At 46.2% G+C, this 25,029-nt stretch overlaps 1 long non-coding RNA gene across 1 annotated transcript in view; it reads left to right on the top strand.

Moving 5' to 3' along the window:
* The window catches only part of LOC124790030, a 413,333-nt gene that overhangs the window by 298,301 nt on the left and 90,003 nt on the right, over positions 1 to 25,029 (top strand). The window contains exon 3 of the long non-coding RNA XR_007016206.1: positions 22,251 to 22,354. This is a non-coding gene — a long non-coding RNA (uncharacterized LOC124790030). The remainder of the gene's footprint in view (positions 1 to 22,250; positions 22,355 to 25,029) is intronic.

Genomic DNA, 25,029 nt, shown 5'->3' with positions numbered 1-25,029 from the left:
AACAAAGTAAGACGGCTGCTCAGATTATCTCCCAAATCGTTTATATAGATAAGTAATAGCAAAGGGCCTATAACACTACCTCGGGGAAAGCCAGAAATGACTTCTGCCTTATTAGATGACTTTTCGTCGATTACTACGAACTGTGATCTCTCTCACAGGAAATCACAAATTGCATCACATAACTGAGACGATATTCCATAAGCACACAATTTTTCCATAATCGAATTAAACATTTCTTGATGCCTCGCGAGACGTCAACTTTTACAATAAAGCCCTCTCTCGCCTCCGATAGGATTCCGAACCTCTTCGTTGGTTAACAGAGTTATGCCTCTGATCTTCAGTGTTCTTCTGTAACGTTACGTTTCGAATGCTTTTCTGTTCTTCTCTAGGCTGTTTATTTCCCCCCATGCCACTTCTATAGAAGACTACACTCAAGACATATACCTCCAAAAAATGTCCTCCTAATACTTCAAATTTATATACGGTGTTAACGCAGATTGATTTTTCAGAAAACCTTGTCTTGGCATTCCCAATGTGCATTTTACATCGTGCTAAATTTTGCTATCGTCAGCCAGTTTTCTTCACCCGGTAGAAAACTTGAACTACCATTTTCTTAAATGACAGAAGACGTGAAGCAAGGATATTCTTTTACTTTCAAAGCGTCTGATTATGGCATTCACCGTGGTATTTTTAACGAAGTGATATCTTAACGTAACTCTATTTAATGCCAGTAGCACAAGAGAATTCCGGTCTCGGAAACTGACATACGGCCGGGAGAGCGGTGTGCTGACCACATGCCCCTCCGTAACCGCATCCAGTGACGCTTGTGGGTGAGGATGACGTGGCGGCCGGTCGGTAACGTTGGGCCTTCCAAGGCCTATTCGGACGTAGTTCAGTTCAGTACAAGAGAATGCATACACTCCAACGACGGAACCGAAGAAGCGTGTAAAGCGAACCAGCGTCTTTGTAATGTATGGAATCCAGTATTGAAGTTTTATGGGATCGGCATTGATGCATTTTCTGTGTGACTGCTCTGCCGTCGCATAATCACACTGCTAACACAGCAGTGGAAATCGGTATAAAGAAAATTAACATTGTCGGTTGGAATAATTGTGCACAATGTGTATGCAATGGTGCGGATCAATGCTGTCACATCCTATCGCATTTGGTATCAGTAGTAGAGTATACAACTTCAGCGATTCACGTGGCAGATGGTGAACTCTGTATAAAGGCTGTCGGCCCTGTGCGGTGTTAGTGTGTGAGTAAAATGGTTCAAATGGCTCTGAGCACTATGCGACTTAACTTCTGAGGTCATCAGTCGCCTAGAACTTAGAACTAATTAAACCTCACTAACCTAAGGACATCACACACATCCATGCCCGAGGCAAGATTCGAACCCGCGACCGTAGCGGCCGCTCGGTTCCAGACTGTAGCGCCTAGAACCGCACGGCCACTTCGGCCGGCTTACTGTGTGAGTACGTGCCTTTACTGCAGATAGGAAACACGCATCATTAGCGACAGCGCGTGTTGTGTCCAGAAATCACGACTGTCGCCACGCGGAAAACAGTTATCAGGTGATGAAAAAGCAAAAATCTGTGCAAACAAGGGAGTGGGTCTCTCTAATCAATCGTGGAACTGCCGAGATGTTGAACTGCTCAAGTACAGTGACTGATAATTTCTCTAGATTGGGCGCACGATATGGACAGGACGGAAAATTACTGGCAAAGTAGAAAATCATCGGAGGCATGGAAAGGGTTACATTTGCGCAAAGCAGCGGCCACAAAACTTTATTCTTCCCAGCCTGTTGTTGTTTTACAGTTGCCAGTGACTCCGAAACATGGACGACAAATTTTCTAACGCAACGAACACCCTGCATTTAAGAAACGACTGTAGAGACCAGCTCTAACACCCAAACATAAACAGGCTAGATTGGAGTTTGCTAAAAACGTATGTCGTGGACTTCAGAATGGAATAAAATCATCTTCAGTAATGAAGAGAAGTTTAATTTAAATGGGCAGGGTGGATTTCACTATTATTGGCATGATCCGAGAACAGAGCAGCAGGTAAGAATTAGCAGAAACTTCGATGGTGGAAGTATTGTGATTTGGCAGCCTTTAAAATAAGGTCGTAAAAGCACTTTGCACTTCACAAAACACATTGTGTTTTGGTGAAGTGCAAAGTGCTTCTACGACCTTATTTGTAAAAATACGTGTTATATTTCCGTATGCTTCACAACACCTCACCATGATGCTTAGAATAAAAGGGCTTGCCACACGAGAACATGACAAGCTACCTGTAATGAATAATACACAAGTGGTCCTGGAAAATCATGCACACCAAGTGTAAAGATTAAATAAAACGGAAACCCACTGATAATAGCATAGTGATGCTGAAACATGTTTGGGAACTTGAAAAAAAGGCAGTTTTTCATAACTGGCGGACCTTACCTCCTACAATTTTAACTGCAAACACGGTAAACACAAGGAGCTGCAAATCGAAATGATGAACAATTCTTTAAACGTTCGCGCCTTTATGATTTCGTTCAGCTGCTTCGCCTACACGAAAGTACGTTGGTTGCAAAGTGGATGAATGTTTCCTTAGCGAACCAGGCCAGAGAGTGTTGTAATTTTGGAAACAACGTACTTGCTTCGGACCTGACTGGCAGAAATACTGGGAGAAGAGAATGTCGCAAAGCTAACCCTGGTGTGACTTACGGAACAGGCAGTATATTAAAACTTCGCCGCAACACATTTTCTTGATTACTTCATACTGGGTAATGTTCAATTATAATAGCATATATTCATCATAATTAGCCGTAAGCTACTTGTCATCCACTGTTGGATGACGCACTGTCTTAGACGTTTCGGGTTCCCGGGTTCGATTCCCGGCGGGGTCAGGGATTTTCTCTGCCTCGTGATGACTGGGTGTTGTGTGATGTCCTTAGGTTAGTTAGGTTTAAGTAGTTCTAAGTTCTAGGGGACTGATGACCATAGATGTTAAGTCCCATAGTGCTCAGAGCCATTTGAACCATTCTTAGACGTTTCGAAGCATTGCTGTCCTGCTACGTGCTTCCTGACGTAATCTTCCCATCTTCCATTGCATCATCGTCTCGGTTTATTTCATTTCTTGGCGTGATTTAATGTCCCATCGACGAGGTAGGCCACTTTCTTTCCGAAAAAGCCACCCCAACGTCTGCCTTAGGAGAGCTATAGAAAACCTAAATGCGATATGAAAATGGTGCGCTCAAGTCTACCCCCACTCCAAACTGTTACCCGATCCACTCCCAGAAACTCCCACCAGGTATCTCTCTATATCACCCGCGCAGCAACTCTCAGTTGTTGAATGGTTTTCGCAAAGAAGGACCGTATCTCATTGCCGTATGTGCACTATCAATGGACCACCCTGTATACGCTGTACCAGCAGCCAACGTAAATGGATTATGCCGACTGTCTGTAACAGTAATGTCAGCATTCCGACCATCAACTGCCAACTGACTGGAGAAACTTTTTTTGAATGTTTCTCCAGCAGCTGACAGTTGATGGTTGGAGTGCTGATACCACTGTTACAGATAGGCTGTGTAATCCGGTTACGTTGGCCGCTGGTGCAGCGTATATGTCGATCGTGATAGACCCTTCTGCATCGACTACGGCCTGAAGATGGTGCACTGAAGAGCCGAAACACAATAAATACGATCATAAGGACTGTTGTAGGCGTTTCATCTTCTTAAAATTTGCAAGGAACTTCTGCGTCCGCTCACAGCCAATGCAGCTGATGTGCGGGATAACGGTGCGAAACAAGACGTGGGTCAGCTTCACAGCGTCGACAACTGGGCCCCTAAGCTGTCGCTCCACCTACCGTTAGACTGCCCACTGGAGTTGGATAACCTGATGGCAGACATCCTATACCTACAGAGAAGGTCGGCACAGTCGCGAGACTTATTCGAGAAGGCAGAAGACTCCCTGAAATGAAACAGTCGGACGTTGGGACACACAGCGCACTGGTGCAACAGAGACCAGTGGCGAAACCTGCTACATATTTACAATGTGTCGGTAGGTAACAGAGACAAGCAAGGAAAACACGGTAAACCAAAAGTGCCTGAGGTGAAATAAAGGGCGATCCGAAGATGAGAGAAACAATAAAAAGGTTTATTCTCCGCCAAACTTTGAGAGAAACTGACATAGCGAAGATCTGCCGGCTGCAATAGAGAATCATTCCAGGCGACCATACGTGCTGCAAATGGGAAGTCCACTGATATGAGCGACTTTGACAACTGGAATATCTTAAGGCCCGATGCTCCAGAGTAGCGATCTCGCAAACGGAGATGCTGGTTGGCTGTTCGCTTACTACTGTCCCGAACATCTCTAGAAAGTGGTTGGAGTATGGTTAAACTAAGAATAGGCAGCAAGTTGTTGAACGTCCACCCCTTATCAGAGAACCTAGAGGTCAGACACTTGCCGGTTCTTTAAAGCAACAGAAGTGGCGATTTGTGCCGGATCTGACGAGAGCGTGTAAATGCTGGTAGAAGCAGCAAAAGTGTTTCGGAGCTCTGTCCAGCGCACGGGAGTGAACACGGGGCTTCGCAGCAGACGACGACCACTTGTCGCCCATGATGACCCAATGACACGGTCAGTTAAGATTGCAGCGGCCACGGGATCATCCCACACTGTACCGCGGATCAAGGGAAACGAGTCACCTGGTAGTTTATTGTTACAGCAGGTCGGCGGTCGTATCGAGATATGTCGTCAACAACGCGAACGACTGTTCGAAACATGAACCGCTCCATGGACGGGATTCAAAGCGACCTGTGGTAGTGATCAAAGGCATCATGAGACCTGTGAACTAGGTGTACATTATTACGGACCAGCTACATTCCTTGAAGCTTAATGTGTTCTCTGACGACGATGGCGTCTTCCAGCACGATAACACTCTGTCTCACAAAGCTTGAATGGTGCCCCAGAAGCTCGATGACCACGGTCGTGTATTCTTGAGCTTCACAGCTGATATTTGCGAGAACCACCACAGGTGCAGTAAGGACCATTTATGACGTCACGACCTGTTTCGTTCAGTGAACGTCCCTGTGACTGGCAACAGTTACCGTAACGAATCCTCCCCATTCAGTCATGATGCTGGCACAATTCTGTGGTGATCTGTTATGAAGATTGTTGGCAGTGTCACCTGATGGTGTTCGTTGATAGAAACCGGACGTGGCAAAGTAAATGTACCTTCATACAGCTGTGGTCGTTCGTGTTAATAACAAGACAGTGTACCTACGTGATATGTTGGCCACAAGATTCGCCTGATGGGATCCAATACGAGACACCTCCGCTCCGACAAATCAGCGGCGCGTAGTTTTCGAGAACTGCGCCACTTGGGCGCAGACGTCCCGCTGCCACGTATCTCGAGAAACGTGACGACTGCATGGCTCGCGCAGTCGCTGCTGTCCTGGTTTCCAAAGATGGAACACAATGCTTTTAAGCGGCTAGTAATTACGTTGTGGCTCGTCAGTGCGTCGTAAAGCTCAGCGGGTCCGCCGACTGCGGTATTAAATAATAATTTCTCTATAATTTTTCAGACTATGTTTTCGTCTCGTTTTACTTGTTTTCGGGTCCATTTTCATACTTGCTGTATTAAGTGCGTCCATTCATTGTGTATGTTCGTGATGTTCTGTAAAACCGCTTTACGGCCCTTTCTTAATGCTTCCATGGGCGTATAATGACGAAGCCTGTAAAATTTGGCTTTGTTACACAGGGCTGTAGAGAGAGCGCATGCATAATAAAATGAGTAGCGTGTTCCGCGTTAGTCCCTCTTGCAATTGTCGCATAACATTTTCGTCACACTAAAGCAACGGCTGCGAGAAACTGGTATGGGCTCCTGTAGAACACACATGTCAGAACCCATTCTGTCTCCGCCGCGTACGTACCGTCAAGTGGGAGTTTCGAAAGTCATCCGGCCTTACAATTTATTTCGCATGCAAACGTAACTTTCCGGGGATTGGTTTCTTGTCAGAACAATATCTGCTACGCCCATGTACACTACCTAGATACTTGTGATAGGAATAGGGAAACACCCTGTGTTTTTTTTTATCATCTTTGGAGATACACAGCTGCAACACACAAGTGCTTAAAGATTTTTATCTTTTAATGATTCGAAAAGTAAGGACAGGAAGATATTTTCTGGGTTTCCCAGTAGAACAATAAGCTATTAGATCAACGACGATTTGTATAAAATTTGTTTCATAGAGACGGGAGTACTTTTTGGAAGCTTAGTGGGTACTGACTTCAGCGGTGAACATTACAGCAAAAAGACTGAAATCATCTGTCTGCAACAAAACAAACGAAATTGCTTTTAACCGGTCGGTTCTCCTTATTTGCAGAACACGCTATTTGTGACTAATCTTTCACTAATTCTGCTGGTTAATGTATTCCACCTTTAAATGCATGGCCATGTAAGGATAGCGTTTGCTTTAAACTGTTACCGAAATATAAGTTAGAAGGGCTGTTTGGTGGCGTTTGGGAGTTCTCTGTGTATTAATAGTGAGCAGGAGACAACATTTAACCTTGTGACTCGGTGTAAACGTGCATCCTGCAAGGTCTAGTAAAGACGCGGCGCCGGCCACTGTGGCCGAGCGGTTCTAGGCGCTTCAGTCCGGAACCGCGCTGCTGCTACGGTCGCAGGTTCGAATCCTGCCTCGGGCATGGATGTGTGTGATGTCCTTAGGTTAGGTTTTGTTGTTGTTGTTGTTGTTGTTGTTGTTGTTGTGGTCTTCAGTCCTGAGACTGGTTTGATGCAGCTCTCCATGCTACTCTATCCTGTGCAAGCTTCTTCATCTCCCAGTACCTACTGCAACCCACATCCTTCTGAATCTCCTTAGTGTATTCGTCTCTTGGTCTCCCTCTACGGTTTTTACCCTCCACGCTGCCCTCCAATACTAAATTGGTGATCTCTTGATGCCTCAGAACATGTCCTACCAACCGATACCTTCTTCTATTCAAGTTGTGCCACAAACTCCTCTTCAATACCTCCTCATTAGTTATATCATCTACCCATCAGCATTCTCCTGTAGCACCACATTTCGAAAGCTTCTATTCTCTTCTTGTCCAAACTAGTTATCGTCCATGTTTCACTTCCATACATGTCTACACTCGATACAAATACTTTCAGAAACGACTGACTGACACTTAAATCTACACTCGATGTTAACAAATTTCTCTTCTGCAGAAACGCTTTCCTTGCCATTGCCAGCCTACATTTTATATCCTCTCTACTTCGACCATCATCAGTTATTTTGCTCCCCAAATAGCAAAACTCTTTTACGACTTTAAGCGTCTCATTTCCTAACCTAATTCCCGCAGCATCACCCGATTTAATTCAACTACATTCCATTATCCTCGTATTGCTTTTGTTGATGTTCACCTTATATCCTCCTTTCAAGACGCTGTCCATTCCATTCAACTGCTCTTCCAGGTCCTTCGCTGCCTCTGACAGAACTACAATGTCATCGGCTAACCTCAAAGTTTTTATTTCTTCTCCATGGATTTTAATACCTACTCCGTATTTTCTTTTGTTTCCTTTACTGATTGCTCAATATACAGATGAATAACATCGGGGAGAGGCTACAACCCTGTCTCACTCCCTTCCCAACCACTGCTTCCTTTTCCTACCCCTCGACTCTTATAACTGCCATCTGGTTTCTGCACAAATTGTAAATAGCCTTTCGCTCCCTGTATTTTACCCCTGCCACCTAGTTAGGTTTAAGTAGTTCTAAGTTCTAGGGGACTGATGACGTCAGATGTTAAGTCCCATAGTGCTTAGAGCCATTTTTGTAACGATGCGTCGGCCACCACAGTGTTGGCGTCTCTGCCTACACGGACTCTCTGGTTGGCCACTGCAGAAGTGCGTGCTAGGAGAGCGCAGTGCGTGCGTGCTGCCTGGCACTGGCGAGTAAGACGTCCACCCACTTGTTGCGCGCTCTCTGCGGTTCCGTAATTGCGGCTCGCCCGCCACCTGCTGGCCCAGCAGCAGTTGAGTGGTTTGCGCCGCGTTGCGTCAGTCAGCTGTTCGCCCCGCGGCCGCTAACGTCAGCGTGCAAATCTGGAGGAGACGGCAGCGCAGGAATGCGCCGCCTGCCGCCACGACTTCACTCAAACAGGTTCGTCCTCTGGCAGGAGCGATCGGGCTGGAGGATATCTGCGTCACCGCAGCAAGGCCTTCTTCCTGACGGAACCATCCTTGTGAAGCTCGGTAGAGGTGCAACGACACAAGGTCTAATTTCTGGGATCCTCAGAAAAAGTATTCCTAGCTTCTTAGTAAATGGGCGAACACTTTATTACGATGAAATACAGTTCAGTCAATTGCACAGGGTGACCCATGACGAATTGTCAATATTCAAGGATACGATAGGAATCGTCATTCGAATCCAAAAAATCTAGTTACTACAGGCTCTACAGTGCGTACCGTAAGAGCGTATGTTTACTAGGCATTTTTAGTTCGAACGAGAGTTGTCATATTCCTCAATACTGACCATTCCTGCTGGGACACACCGAAAGGTTACATCGGCATCCATAACAACAGAACACTGATAAAAGGAAATGAGTAATAATGCTAAAAAGGTCTTTGCACTTGATCTAAAATCGTGTATCGTAGATCTTGTCAAACACTAGCGTTGAGAAATATTTATTGCAAAGTAATCACTGATTCCAGAATGAGACTTTCACTGTGCAACGGAGTGAGCGGAGTGTGTGCTGATATGAAACTTTCTGGCAGATTAAAACTGTGTGCCGGACCGAGACTCGAACTCTGGACTTTTGCCTTTCGCGGGCAAGTGCTCTAGCACCTGAGCTACCCAAGCACGACTCACGCCCCGTCCTCACAGCTTTACTTCTGACAGTACCTCGTCTCCTACCTTCCAAACTGTACAGAAGCTCTCCTGCGAACGGGGCGTGAGTCGTGCTTGGGTAGCTCAGATGGTAGAGCACTTGCTCGCGAAAGGCAAATGTCCCGAGTTCGAGTCTCGGTCCGGCACACAATTTTAATCTGCCAGGAAGTTTGATATCAGAGCACACACCGCTGCAGAGTGAAAATCTCTTTCTGGAAACATCTCCCAGGCTGTGGCTAAGCCATGTCTCCGCAATATCCTTTCTTTCAGGAGTGCTAGTTCTGCAAGGTTCGCAGGAGCGCTTCTGCAAAGTTTGGAAGGTAGGAGACGAAGTACTGGCAGAAGTAAAGGTGTGAGAACGGGGCGTGAGTCGTACTTGGGTAGCTCAGATGGTAGAGCACAAAAGGCAAAGGTCCCGAGTTCGAGTCTCGGTTGGGCACACAGTTTTAATTTGCCAGGAAGTTTATCACTGATTGCCGGCCACTGCGGCCGAGCAATTCTAGGCGCTTCTGTCCGGAACCGCGCTGTTGCAGGTTCGAATCCTGCCTCAGGCAGGTATGTGTGTGATGTCCTTAGATTAGTTAGGTTTAAGTAGATCTAAGTCTAGGGGACTGATGACCTCAGATGTTAAGTCCCATAGTGCTTAGAGCCATTTCAATCACTGATTTTCGTGATGAAATCACGACAAAGTTGGAGTACTTTACTTAGATTGGTTACTTGATGGGGGGGAAGGGTACCTAACAGCGAGGTCATCGGTCCCATCGGGTTGCGGAAGTATGGGGAAGGAAGTCTGCCGTGCCCTTTCAAAAGAACCATCCCAGCATTTGCCTGAAGCGATTTAGGAAAAGCACAGAAAACCCTAAACCAGGATGGCCGGACACGGGTTTGAACAGTCGTCCTCCCGAATGCGAGTCCAGTGTGCTAACCACTGCTCCACCTCGCTCGGTTTCCTTTGCTTACATCGATTCATTAATGGCATGTGGAAGAATTTTCTGCGGCAATTAAATAGAGCCAAAGTCGGCATTACATAGGAACGTGCTGTAAGAACGATGTCCGATGTATATCCTCACACTTCAGGTAGACGACTGTTTAAAAAACTAACCAGACTTACGACAGTTTTACTATACATTTACTGTTTCTGAAGCGTGTCGTGAAGAATCAATAACAGTTTGGAAATAATAGCAGCATTCACACACGTAAGTGTAACACCTCAAATAGAAATAGTGTCCCCTAAGACCACCTTGGTCTTGTACAGAAAAGGAAAGAAACAAAGTATGCTCACACAAAAATTTGGGAGTTAAACGTGCCGATGGATCAAGTTTTAGAAGTGAATCCAGTGTTTTGCGCCTTACAAAACTTTATACTCTACAGATAAAGTTCTGAACTGATGATGTGTCTCCGTGTGGCTGGATTACATTTAGTTAAATTTTATTGTACGTTGAGATGGAAGTAACAGTCTAATTATGAAAATGGTCCACGTACAGGCATGTTTTCACAGAGAAAATGTATTTGTCAATCTACTGACGCGTTCCACATCATAACGAGTTGTCGTAAATATGATCCACGTAACAGGTAGCTGACGAACTACTGAGCGAATGGTTGTCCTGGGTAGAAGGCCAGCCAGGCGGCTGAGCAGCCGGTCGTCAGACAATCCTCGGTGCCCGCCACGCGGCGCAAGCGACCGGCATCATTCCCGTATCGAACGACAAACATATATTCGGAACTGATCGTGTTACTGTGCCCTGTGCCCATATCATCTTCGACCTTATGTTGTAACATTTTTCATAGGAAATAAGAGTAATACGTGCCGTAAATTTGTGTGTTAGTTCTAATTTCCCCCTACTACACAAATAGTTCGAGCTGTTTATATATACACGTTTTCAGCCGACACTGGTTTTGGCCATAATCAGAAATTTCAACAGGAGATGGAGGGATCTTTAAAGTTTTGCTGGCATACGCTCAAGTGAAGTGAAGCAGTGGTTGAGAAGGGAGTGAGACAGGACTGTAGCCTATTCCCGACGTTATTCAATCTGTATATTGAGCAACCAGTAATGGAAACAAAACAAAAACTTTGGAGCAGCAATTAAAGTCGAGGGAGAAGAAATAAAAACTTTGAGGTTTGCGGATGACGTAATTCTGTCAGAGACAGCAAAGGACTTGGAAGAGCAGTTGAACGGAATGGACAGTGTCTTGAAAGGAGGATATATGAGGAACATCAGCAAAAGAAAAAGGAAGATAATGGAATGTAGCCGAATTAAATCGGGTGATGCTGACGGAATTAGATTAGGAAATGAGACACTCAAAGTACCGTAGTAGATGAGTTTTGCTATTAGGGAAGCAAAATAACTGATGATGGTCGAAATAGGGAGTATATAAAATGTAGACTGTCGACGGCAAGGAAAGCGTTTCTGAAGAAGAGAAATTTGTTAACCTCGAGTATAGATTTAAGTGTCAGGAAGTCTTTTCCGAAAGTATTTGTATGGAGTGTAGCCATGTATGGAAGTGAAACATGGACGATACACAGTTTAGACAAGAAGAGAATAGAAGCTTTCGAAATGTGGCGCTTCGCCGGCCGGAGTGGCCGAGCGGTTCTAGGAGCTTCAGTTTGGAACCGCGCGACCGCTACGGTCGTAGGTTCGAATCCTGTCTCGGGCATGGATGTGTGTGATGTCCTTAGGTTGGTTAAGTTTAAGTAGTTCTAAGTTCTAGGTTCTAGGGGACTGATGACCTCAGCTGTTAAGTACCATAGTGCTCAGAGGCATTTCAACAGTTTTGTGGAGCTTCAGAAGAATGTTGAAGACGAGATGGGCGATCACGTAACTAATGAGGTGGTACTGAATAGATTTGTGGAGAAGAGAAATTTGTGGTACAACCCAACTAAAAGAAAGGATCTGTTGGTAGGAGGCATTCTGAGGAATCAAGGGATCAACAATTTAGTACTACAGGAAAGCGGGGTGGGGGGGGGGGGGTGGGGGGGGGGAGAAGTCGTAGAGGGAGACAAAGACATGAATACGGAAAAAAGATTCAGAGGGATGTGGGCTGCAGTAGTTACTCGGAGATTATGAGGCTTGCACATGATAGAGTAGCATGGAGACCTGTATTAAACCATTCTTTGCGCTTTAGACACAACGACACGCTGAAGTGGCATAAAGAACAATTTTGAATAGCGTCGACGACGTGTTTAGTCGTGCTGAACCACAGAACAGATAGGAGGGAATGAGACTGGATTCGCGGTAGACAGAATCTCCGACCACGAGATCGACTTGACTGCACCGCGAGCAGTCGACGATGATTGATGAACACTTTTCCTGGCAAAACTTCTATCAAACATCCGTTGGCCGAAGAACCCCGAAATACGTCATGAAGAGCGGCGTCTCCCGCGCGCTCCGATGTGATTTGCAGGGCACTCACGCTGTCGTTGGATCGAACCGCTTGTGGGAAGCGTGTTGGTGGCGTAACAAGGCGAGTCTGGGGCCGTCCCTAGTGGAACGCTAGGAGTTTGTGCCCTGCCGCGTTGTCACCTTGAGAACTGCTATAGCTCTTGTCTTCAGTAATACAGCAACTGGAGAGAGAGAGAGAGAGAGAGAGAGGGGGGGGGGTTCCGACTTAATTGAGCAGCGGTCTGACCCGGAATGCAGCCGCGGAGTAAATGTCAGGCGGCAGCGTCGGCTTGTGTAGGCGGGGCAGCTGCTGGCAACTAGCTCCTGCTGCGAGCTGCTGTCCACCGTGGCCTTGCCGGCAACATACCGCGGACACGCCCACCCACCGAACACGACGCCACGCGTCGCTTTAGCCCGCACCATAACCGTGAACGTGCGCTCAGTGCTCGCCACACTTACCTCGTACACTTTGTCCTGGGACGGTGCAGTCGCAGTCTACTTACGGAGAGATAGACACGGCGTTCTCTGGGCGGTTGTTAATGCACTCAGTCTGCGCTCTCCCTTGCCGAAACACACTGCCCTGGATGTGAAAGATTTTTAAAATTTTTTTGTGCCATCTTCTGGTTAAATAAATGTTACAAACGGTTTCTACTATTTAGCAAGTCATCATCTTCAGATGTATCTAAGAACAGGCCAGAATGGGCTCTCACAATGAAAACACTGTTGTGACTGAAGAATGCAGTTAACTACGTAGCAGTAGAAAATTAGAAACTTTCAACTAGCCAATAACAACTAAAATAGTAGAGTTTTTAAAGTGGATTGTGAGATATGCCGTTCTCAAAAGGAAAAGCAGTGAAAAACATTACATGATTGGAGTTGTAGGTAAGTTAGAGTACACTAAAAGCGTGTTAAATGACGACCCTATTAGAGTACAGAGATCAGTTTGATTCTGTTAGTTTTAGTATTGTACTGTCCCTGTTTTGTTTATTCTTGAACACACAACCTGCCGACGATTTTCTAAGGCGTCGAAACAGGCTATCATACAATTTGTATGACCTAAACCTGAAATACGGTACTGGCCATTTGGACTGGAACTCCATGAAAACGCCAAGTTAGCATGAAGTGCATGCGGCTGGTGAGGGACAGACTAAATGGGCGTAGCGCCATCATCCTGTGCCTTCGGAAACATCACGCAGCGAGTTTCCCTTTCAGAAAATTCGTGTGGATGCTTGGTACCTGTGCGGTTTTACTAGTAATAAGCCTTCTTCAGACAGTACATTTATGTTGCGTTTCGGAACTAGAAATCTGTTTTCAAGGCCCACATTGACGTTTTCGAGCGTTAGGCCTACATATGCTACAATTTACCACACGTCAGTAAATGAAAGGCACAGTTTTAGAGAAAAGTTAGTGGCTGGTTACCCCTCAAATGGCCAGAAAATGTTCCGTCTTCCGCATTGGTGAAAAGCTCCCAAGTGTCCATCGAATGATTCAAAGTGTTTGACTCTGCTGCACGACTCAAAAGACGAAACATTTAATTTGTAATTCAACATGTATTAAAGTAGAATATGTCGGATTTTCTTTTATGTATACAGATGGACTAAGTTAAAAATTTCTCGTTGAAGCGCCCGGTCAAAAAAAAAAAATTACCTTCTTGCGTGCTTATTACCATGCTGAGGAGACTTGAATTACTGGTTTACGCACCAGACACATCTGCTAGCTTTCTTTCGGAGTCCTCTTTCTCCGCTCGTTGCTTCGCTCCCTGGGGTCAACCTCTTTTAGTTGATGTCTGGGCAGACACGGTCATCGATACCTTGCAGGGAAGCTGTCGGCAGCTCGAAGCAACGCCGGCGCGGCACGCTAGCGAGTCCCACGGCTTTCCACGCGGGGCGGCTGAGCTGAGCTGAGTCGCGGCGTGGCGACAGGGAAAGCGGTTTCCCAGGAAAAACAGCGGAGAAACCGCCCGCCGTCTGGGAGCCTCGTCTGCCCTGTCCCGTCCTTCCCCTCTGTGCTCCTCTCCCACGCTTCTTACTCTCTGTTTCTCGTGTGTGTGTGTGTGTGTGTGTGTGTGTGTGTGTGTGTGTTCCCGCCGAGTTCATTCGTTTAAACAAGATGCGATCTTTCTTTTCTAATTAAGACCATTATTAAATCACTGCAATGCAAGCAGACTTCTCGGCGTTAAATAGCTGTTGCTCTAAAGATCCGTATGCAAAGACTGGAAACTTGCACAGGTCACAATAATATTCAAGAAAGGTAGTAGGAGTAATCCACTAAATTACAGGCCCATATCTTTAACGTCGATATGCAGCAGGATTTTAGAACATATATTGTGTTCAAACATTATGAATTATCTTAAAGAGAACGGTTTATTGACACACAGTCAACATGGGTTTAGAAAACATCGTTCCTGTGAAACACCACTAGCTCTTTATTCACATGAAGTGTTGAGTGCTATTGACAAGGGATTTCAGATCGATTCCGTATTTTTGGATTTCCGGAAGGTTTTTGACACTGTGCCACACAAGCGGCTCGTAGTAAAATTGCGTGCTTATGGAATATCGTCTCAGTTATGTGACTGGATCTGTGATTTCCTGTCAGAGAGGTCACAGTTCGTTGTAATTGACGGAAAGTCATCGAGTAAAACAGAAGTGATTTCCGGCGTTCCCCAAGGCAGTGTTATAGGCCCTTTGCTGTACCTTATCTATATAAACGATTTGGGAGACAATCTGAGCAGCCGTCTTCGGTTGTTTGCAAATGACGATTTAGAAGAAATAACGGAATGGTGCAAAAAGTGGCAGTTGACCTTCAATAACGAAAAGTGTGAGGTCATCCACATGAGTGCTAAAAGGAAAGCGTTAAACTTCGGTTACACGATAAATCAGTCTAATCTAAAAGACGTAAATTCAAGTAAATGCCTAAGTATTACGATCACGAACAATTTAAATTGGAATGAACACACAGAAAATGTTGTCGAGAAGGCTAACCAAAGACTGCGTTTCATTAGCAGGACATTTAGAAAACGTAACAGATATACTAAGGAGACTGCCTACACTACGCTTGTCCGTCCTCATTTAGAATACTGTTGCGCGGTGTGGGATCCTTACCAGATAGGGCTGACAGAGTACATCGAAAAAGTTCAAAGAAAGGCAGCACGTTTTGTATTATCGCGAAATATGGGAGAGAGTGTCACAGAAATGATACAGGATTTGGGATGGACATCATTAAAAGAAAGGCGTTTTTCGTTGTGACGGAATCTTCCCACGAAATTCCAGTCACCAAACTTCTCCTCCGAATGCTAAAATATTTTGTTGACACCGACTTACATAGGGAGGAACGATCAACAAAATAAAATAAAGGAAATCAGAGCTCGTACGGAAAGATATAGGTGTTCATCCTTCCCGCGCGCTAAACGAGATTGGAATAATAGAGAATTGTGAGGGTGGTTCGATGAACCCTCTGCCAGGCACTTAAATGTGATTTGCAGTGTATCGATGTAGATGTAAAATAATAAACTAGTATTGTTATGAGTATGTACGTGTAATACTATTTATTAACAGTTGATCTCTAGGTGGCGTCCGTCGAAAGTAATGATTTCGCGCTACATGATTCCTAGACATATCGTAATGATGTACAATTATTCAATTTACAGTCTGTTAAACACTATTTTTACTCACAAGTATATGCTTAAAAAGTAAATATCAGGAAGGCAAAACAGTATGGTAGTGCTTTTGGTAATTAATCAGTTCTGACTTTCGGCAGCCAGAAATTGAATTTTAATGCAAAATCATTAAAAAAAAACCTTAGCGATCTGATGAGAGATGTAAGTTGGCAGTTACCAGAAGAGAGAGGAGAATAGGCAAAGTGGTCAGGGGACGAAATGGTGGGCGTCACATATAGTTAGGCGAAATTGCGAGAAATGGAGCAACAAAGTTCTTTGCTGAATTGGAAGAGAGAATAAATTAACGACACGGTGACGTGACATTAAAGGACATACAGGGGCAACGTGGATGCGTTGGTGGTGGTCCAGAGAAGTTCGCTTTGCCATGTACCAGTGTTTACACCATGAAGAAAGTGATGGAGAGAAGTTATTTGCAATTCCCCCCCTTGTGTGATGGCCATAGTTATGTCAGTTCTCAGATCCACAGACTAACGTTAGATTCCTAGCAGATCCTAGCATCTTTTCTGATGTTTAGCGTAAAATAAAGCTTGAACCTTGACTCTGAATCCATGTTCAACTCAAATTCCATCCCGTAACTGGTACGATTCATCAGGACCTTGCTTGGTAAAGCACTGCCGGTGTTGAAACCAACCCTCATTTTGATGACAGCATTACTTCCCTTTCTCCTTTCTTGTGCCAAAGGCAACTTAAAGAGTGGTTGATTACCTCTGTTTCAGGGTCGTTCCTTTCGTGTGGGGGCTCAAATGGTCATTCTTTTTCTGTCTCCTGCCATTAACTAAACATGTCTGGTAAATACAAATTCGCAGCTTTTCGCTCCGTAAGCCCCACACGTAATTTACCGACGGAGTGCGAGCAGACGTCTGGTAGTAAACTGCCAGTCCACTGTCAGTGGCACTCGCCATACGCGAGGGGACAGCTAAAGCCCGGAAGACACTTGCGCGCTTATAAGGTGCAGCAGTTAGCAGCACCTCACTCATAACTTGGTTATGGTTTATTTATCTATAATCTATACAGCCGTCGTATCGAATACGAACGTGCCGGCTTCTGCAGAGTAAGAGAGTAAATTATACAGGACAGTGAAGAAACGGGAGATCTACATCTACACTGTGTCAGTCACTGAGTGGGTGACAAAGGATGCTCCTTAAGATAGTATATATAAAGATTTCTTTCCCTTGTGCTCGCGGATGTAGCGCAGGAAGAGAGACTGCTTGTGCGAACTGCCATGTGCTTCATTGTCATCTGCGCCATCCCTACAGGACGGATATGGAGCCGGCCGCTGTGACCGAGCGGTTCTAGGCCCTTCAGTCCGGGACCGCGCTGCTGCTACAGTCGCAGGTTCGAATCCTGCCTCGGGCATGGATGTGTGTCATGTCCTTAGGTTAGTTAGGTTTAAGTAGTTCTAAGTTCTAGGGGACTGATGACATCAGATGTTAAGTCCCATAGTGCTCAGAGCCATTTGAATCATTTTTTGTTTACCGGACAGAAATTCCTCGTGGACAACTTCATCACTGGCGAAAGACCAGAGATCGCAACTGACATTATCCGCCTAGTCGTGCTGTATGTAGCGTGGACAGCTGGGTCCTAGTACACTCGCCTGGCACACGCCAGACATCGTCTGTCTATGTGGACTGCTCTCCATCCAGAACAGGGTGCATCCTACATTTTACTAAATTTTCGATGCAGTCACATTCCTAAGGGAAGTACAACCATTTATACATTTTCTTTAGACTGCATCGATTTGGTACCGAATGAAAGGTTTTAGAAACTGTATAAGCATCAGTCAACTTAGTTTCCTCTACCCATAACACCGAGGACAATATTATGTGTGTCTCGCACGATTGATATTTTCGGAACCGATAGTGATTTCCGGAAAGTACTTTTTTTTACGTCTTCGTCTGTTGGAACAGGGAACACCGCGTTGCGCGTTGATTGACACTAGTCGTAACACCAACACTACACGCTGCAAGCAGTGCCTTTTCTACGAAGAGAACACGCATACCTCTGTAAATTCGCCCGCTGCTCTGTACCTGCATCCCTGTCACCGGGCTCGATTCTGTTGCCGAGCGTCACCTACGAGGCAAACTTGAATGCTGTGCTGGCGCCTGTCACACGTCAGGCCTATGGCGGGTCCTCTGGTCTCTGATGAAGAGCTGGTCGTTCTTAGTCAAGTAACGATGTGACGGCTTTGTCTGCCGGTGTGTTCTGATCGGTCAAGACAGGCAGGACTTGGTGTACGGTACGGTCACAGCTGTTACCGCTATTGTTCAACGTCGAAGCAGTTACGAAGTAAGCGAAAAAAATGTTCGGAAATTAAAATAAAATTGCGACGGTGACAGATAGCAATTATAATGTTTGAGGACGATATGGCCCTTCCGACCGGATGTATGGTAGAATGGTTCAAATGGCTCTGAGCCATTTAACAGCTATGGTCATCAGTCCCCTAGAACTTAGAACTACTTAAACCTAACTAACCTAAGGGCAGCACACAACACCCAGTCATCACGAGGCAGAGAAAATCCCTGACCCCGCCGGGAATCGAACCCGCGAAGATGTATGGTAGACAAGAGAGTTGCAGTAAGGAGTGGGCACAGTATACTTAGCACAGTATACTTAGCACAGAATATGGTTTACGGGTAAAGATGGTCACGAAGTGTAATAGGACGGTAACTACTTGCTTAACATCAAATCTGTTCGTGGAAGTACTGCTGGAAGAAGTGAAACAATTGTTTATACGAAGCAACATTTCAAAGAATGGTCGAAGAAAGGAAGTTATCAGAAAAAGACTGGCATGGGCGCGCACGCACACCCACCCACACACACACACACACCCACCCACACCCACCCACAGAGAGAGAGAGTGAGAGAGAGAGAGAGAGAGAGAGAGAGAGAGAGAGAGAGAGAGGCTAGCGTGTGCGCGAAAAGCAGAGAACAGCTGAGGAAAGAAGTCTGTGGATAGGCAATTCAAGGAGGGGCGGGATAGTCGGACTTGAGTACCGCAACAACGAGTAGTTAACTGGTGCTGGTAGGGGCAGTAGTGGGGAAAAAGCAGTGGGGGTTGACAGAGGCTAGAATATGCGAATAGAGAATGTATAGGGTGGAGCAGTGACGCAGAGGTGAAATATCAGCTCAAGATTTGCCAAGGTGGACAGCATTTAAGCATCGGAAGAGTGACTAATGAAACACGTGTGATGCGTCATTCAGCAGGTATGCTTTACACAGATGTTAGACAAGTCGCGAGGCATCTTATGCGCGCGCGGCTGCCTTCCGCCCCTCCCACGCCGCACCTGCACGGAGCGCTGTAGCCGTGATGTGGTGCCGTGTGTTGCGTGCGCGCACTGAGTCAGCTCTCTGACGTCTGGACAAGCGGACACTTGGTGCTGGCTGGGATGGGCGGCTTACGTCCTCTGCCGCAAACGGCTTCGCAACGTCACAACCACTCAGGACTTGATATTTTGTGTACCCGGTGGTACTACACTCCCATCTGTACTGTGCACACGCACCCTACGGTGTGTGGCGGGGAGCATTCCGTACCGCTCTTTCTTCCTCCTGTCCTGTTCCATACACGGAAGGGGCGCAGGAATAACGACTCCTGCTAAGCATTCGCGTGAGCTCGAATGTCTCTAGGTTTTAACCTCATCGTGTTTTCGTGACACACATGTAGGAGGATTCAGTATATTGACCCAATCTTTAAGCGACGTGCGCTCTCGGAACTTCGACAATAAAACTCTCCGTGCCGCACGGCGCCTCTCTTGTGGCGCCTGCCTCTGGAGGTTAATCGGCGTTTTCGTGACGCATTCGCGGCTGCTGAACGAACCCGTGACAAAACGCACTGCTCTTCTTTGGCGCTCTTCTGTTTCTTGTATCCGTCCTATCTGGTGACCAATTACTAATACTAATGTTTCGATCGCACGACAGTTCTGTAAGATAATCCCTCCATGGGAGGATTACACATACTAAGTATTCTCGCAAAGTATGTAACCTAACCATCAGGCGTTCTTACGATTACTTTTATATGGGTCTTCCACGTTACATTACTGCCTACATACAGACGCAGATATTTAATGGACATTGCTGTTTCCAGTGACAGTTATGCAATAGTCTTCGAAAACGATAAGGCTATTTCCGTCTATTTATCTACAATGCGGTAAATTTATGTTGATAATGAACTACCAATCCCTGTGTCGATCCTCTTTTTGGATTTCACTGAAATTTGCTATCGTTGTGACTTGTTTGCATCCGACATCATCATCCACTAACAGCGTCGTGCAGCTTCCGATGTTATCTAGACGAGTTAAAAATCACCATGAACCGTCAAAATAAAATTTCCTACAGCCTACTGATCACGAGAACTGAGAGCAATAGAGCACAATAACTGCTGTAATACACTGAAGCGCCAAAGAGACTGGTACAGGCACGCGTATTGAACTACAGAGATATATAAACAGGCAGAATACAGCGCTGCTGTCGGCAACGCCTATATGAGACAAAAAGTGTCTGGCGCAGTTGTTAGATCGGTCACCGCTGCTACAATGGCAGGTTATGAAGATTTAAGTCAGTTTGAACGTGGTGTTAGGTCGGCATACGCGCGATGGGACACAGCATCACAGCATGAAGTGGGGATTTTCTCGTAAGACCACTTCACGAGTGTACCATGAATATCAGGAACCCTGCAAAATATCAAATCTTCAACATCGCTGCGGCCGGAAAAAGATCCTGCAAGAACGGGACCAAAGACGACTGAAGAGAATCGTTCAACGTGACAGAAGTGTAAACGTTCTGCAAATTGCTGCAGATATCAAGGCTGGGCCGAAGGCCCACTCGTGTACTCTTGATGGCTGCACGACACAGAGCTTCACGCCTCGCTTGGGCCCGTCAGCACCGGCATTGGTCTGTTGATGACCGGAATCCTGTTGCCTGGTCGGACGCGTCTCGTTTCAAAATGTATCGAGCGGATGGAAGTGTACGGGTATGGAGGCAACATCATGAATCCATGGATCTGGCATGTCAACAGGGGACTGTTCAAGCTGGTGGAGGCTCCGTAATGGTGTGGGGCGTGTGCAACTGTAGTGCTATGGGACCCGTGGCACGTCTAGATAAGACTCTGACAGGTGACACGTAAATAAGCATACTGATCACTTGCAGCGCGGCCGCTACGGTCGCAGGTTCGAATCCTGCCTCGGGCATGGATGTGTGTGATGTCCTAAGGTTAGTTAGGTTTAAGTAGTTGTAAGTTCTAGGGGACTGATGACCTTAGAAGCTAAGTCCCATAGTGCTCAGAGCCATCTTTTTGATCACCTGCATCCATTCATGTACACTGTGCATTCCGACGGACTTGGGCAGTTCCGGCAGGACAATGCGACACCCCTCACGTCCAGAATTGCTACAGAGTGGCTCCAGGAACACTCTTCTGAGTTGAAACACTTTCAAAATGGTTCAAATGGCTCTGAGCACTATGGGACTTAACATCTATGGTCATCAGTCCCCTAGAACTTAGAACTACTTAAACCTAACTAACCTAAGGACATCACACAACACCCAGTCATCACGAGGCAGAGAAAATCCCTGACCCCTCCGGGAATCGAACCCGGGAACCCGGGCGCGGGAAGCGAGAACGCTACACAAACGCTTTCGCTGCCCACCAAACTCCCCAGACATGAACATCATCAAACATATCTGGGACGCCTTGCAACATGCTGTTCAGAAGAAATCTCCACCCCCTCTTACTGTTTCGGATGTATGGACAGCCATCCAGGATTCATGGTGTCTGTTCCCTCCACTACTACTTCAGACATTAGTCGAGTCCATGGCACGTCATGGTGGGGCACTTCTGCGTGCTGGCGAGGGCCCTACACAGTATTAGGCAGGTGTACCAGTTTCTTTGGCTCTCCAGTGTATGCACGAAGGTCACACCACTGATGCTGGAACAGCAATAACGGAATGTGTTACTGGAAAAGGAACAAGGCAAACGCTAAGAAGGCTTCAGAAGTTGTTTGTTATTGCTTAGTACCTGTCCCTGTATTGAGGTGCTAATTTGTTTACATTATTACACATATTATGTTTGTTAGTTTTTAAGTTTTGTATTTATGCAATTCTTATCTTTTTTCTGTAAACCATGTCGTAAGTACATCAGTCATCTCACATGGTCATCAGTGAATGTCTGGAAAAAGACCCGTCAAACATCGATTGCTGCGCGACGGCTGGTGATGTCGCTAGTAAGAGACGGTGGGGGTCTGTACTTGAGCTGCAATTCCTGAGCCGTAGCTTTGCACGGACGTGGCGTACCTGTGGCTGGTCTGACGACCTATTTTCTTTTTCGCAGACCGGCCTGAAGAGTGGCGCGCCACACTGTGGGAGGGTCGCAGCCGCCAGATGGGGCCGAGGTGCAGCGCCTGCCCGGACTGACCCCCACAACTGGCTGCCAAGGTAGGCGGCGGCAGCGAGCAGGCTAGCAACGAACTGACCAGCAGCTCTCGCCGGCAGGGACACTGACGCACTGCCCGTTCTCCTGAGGCAAAGGACTCACTAACTCGTCATCATCACAGTCGGTTATCCTCGCCTGCAGTAGAAGACTCGTGAAAACCTTTCTTCATTACCATACTGCTAGTCTACTGATAACCCGATACATGTCTATTAGTAAAATTTGCCAAGCAAGCCCGCATTCGCATACATTGTCTGTCTCAACGCTTCATATGTGCGTAGAAACACGTAACATGGACACCTTCCGTCAGGAAGAAGCCTCTGAAATTGCCCCACACTTGATTTCTAGGATTCTTAATGCTCCATCTGCAACAAGGGCATAGCTTTTTTTTTCCCCTATGAAGACGCCGTTTCTCTTAATCATCACCTCGTGATGCACTTGCAAAGTTGCCGACATGTATTTTCTGGAGTAACGTCGTCTAGATCGATTAATACTTTTCTGTGTCTATAACGTCGTTTCGGCTACTGCCATCATCAGATGCAGTCACTAGCCAAAAGAAAAAAAACTCCATCATCAGATGCAGTCACTAGCCAAAAGAAAAAAAAACCATCTCTCTGTCAGACAGAGGGACAGACAGAGAGAGAGAGAGAGAGAGAGAGAGAGAGAGAGAGAGAGGACGTGAATCTACCTAAGGCAGTCTCTGTTCTGCTGCGTTCAGTTTGCGAAACCGTTGCATATCCGCCAGGAGTTAATTAGTACAGGGTTCGGTTCTAGAAAGGTGGTCACGCATTCTTACTTTTTCGTCACCCCCTCCCCTTCTCCCCAAATATACGAGGGTTGGAACTTAAATAGTGGCTTCTATTTATTCACAACCGATACAAAAGAGTTACATGTTTGCACCCGTTACTATTCTTCAAAGTAGTGTGAAGAAACCGTTGCCAGCGATGTGGAAGGCGTAGTATACCGTTAGCAGAGCCCGTTCTGTTGATGGTGCGAATGGAGCGGTCTACTGCCTGTCGAATCTCCGGAACAGTTCTGAAGCGAATGCCACGAAGTGGTTCCTTCATCTTCGGAATCAAATCAGTCACAAGGACTGAAGTTCGGGGAGTATGGTGGACGGTACAGTACTTCCCAGTCTCATCGACCGAAAAGAGCAGCCACAGCTTGCGCTGTATACGCCCGCGCATTGTCGTGCAAAATGATGGGCGGGTTGCGCAGAAAGTGTTGCCGCTTCTTTCGCAAAGCTGGTCGCAGTTGATGTTCCATAAACGGACAGTAATACTGTGCAGTGACGGTCTGCCGTGGAGGAACGTAATGCTCTAGAATAACACCATCACAGTCGTACACGAGAATCACCATAACTTTCACCATACTGGGGCTCTGACGCACTTTCGACTTTCGCTGCGACCCATAATGACGCCATTCGTTGGATTGGCGCTTCAGTTTTGGCCCATGTCTCATCCAATGTTACGATACGGCGTAAGAAAGCCTCTCCTTCGCGCTCATAGCGCTCCAAGTGCGTCTGAGCAGCGTCGTAACGCACCCATGTCTGCATTTCCGTCAAGTCATGCGGAACGCATCGTGATGCAATTTTTCGCATTCCCAGGCGTTCCTTCAGGATGCGAAGCACAGTCGCGTGCGCTAATCCGGTTTCATGGACGAGCTCACGAATCGCATGGTGTCGATCACTGTCCACTACCGCGGCAACAGGCTGCACTTCTGCTTCAGAGACGCTGGGACGACCTGCCCGATGCATGTCTGGCACAGTTTGCTGACCTTCATTGAAGGCTTTTTACCCAGCGTGCCACTGTTCTGTACGGCAATGCCGATTCCCAGCACGCCCCTTGAAGACGTTGATGACACTGTCGTGCTGTACGACCTCTGGCACATTCAATCTTGATCCAGCTCCGTTGTTCCTGTTTCGAAAACATAGTGACTCCGTTACGTTAGACCGCTCGCTCACAAGTGACTGTGTTTCACTAGATAGTGCGCGCGCCGGTGACGTGGGACGGGCGACTCCATTTGCTGGGGGTAAGGTTGGTATGTCAAGAACGTGTGCTATCACCGACAATAGTATATTCCATTGCATAGTGTCACCACAGCAGTGTTGCCATTATTTAAGTTCCAACCTACGTAATTTTACGTATGACAGTTGCCTAAGATTTAATAATATAGCGTGTATAATATGTTTTAATACAGAGGATGGGCCGTTAGTCAGCTGTTAAACGTGCATTTGGTGCAATAATACTAAAAATAAATGAAAATACAAATTTATCATCAGCGCATAAATATAGGTAGAGTTCGGTAAGTCTATAAAAGAAACTCGAAGTGGTTTCCATGCTGTTCTAAGCAAACATTGCTTCTTTTCAACACTGATTTACAAATTTTGTCGCAAATCTTCTGGTATTATAGGTTTTCTCATTGGATTCGTTTCTTCAAATGCTCAGCATCACGAATCTTGACTGAATAAACCTCATTTTTTAGTATGCCCAATACTGAAATGTCGAATAGTGTGAAATATGGGGATCGTAGAGACCATTCAATAGCACCCCGTCTGCCGAAATGACGAAAGTTTTCATTTAGAAAGTCTCTGACGATAATTGCATAATGCGGTGCTGCTCCATGTTATCAGATTTTTCTTAACCGGCTGCAGTGTTTAAAAAAAAAAATGGACTGTTTT

This window comes from Schistocerca piceifrons, chromosome 3, assembly GCF_021461385.2.
Source record: "Schistocerca piceifrons isolate TAMUIC-IGC-003096 chromosome 3, iqSchPice1.1, whole genome shotgun sequence".
Classification (NCBI taxonomy): domain Eukaryota; kingdom Metazoa; phylum Arthropoda; class Insecta; order Orthoptera; family Acrididae; genus Schistocerca; species Schistocerca piceifrons.
The sequence above is the reverse complement of the archived record's forward strand: the minus strand, read 5'-3'. Positions and strand labels throughout refer to the sequence as shown.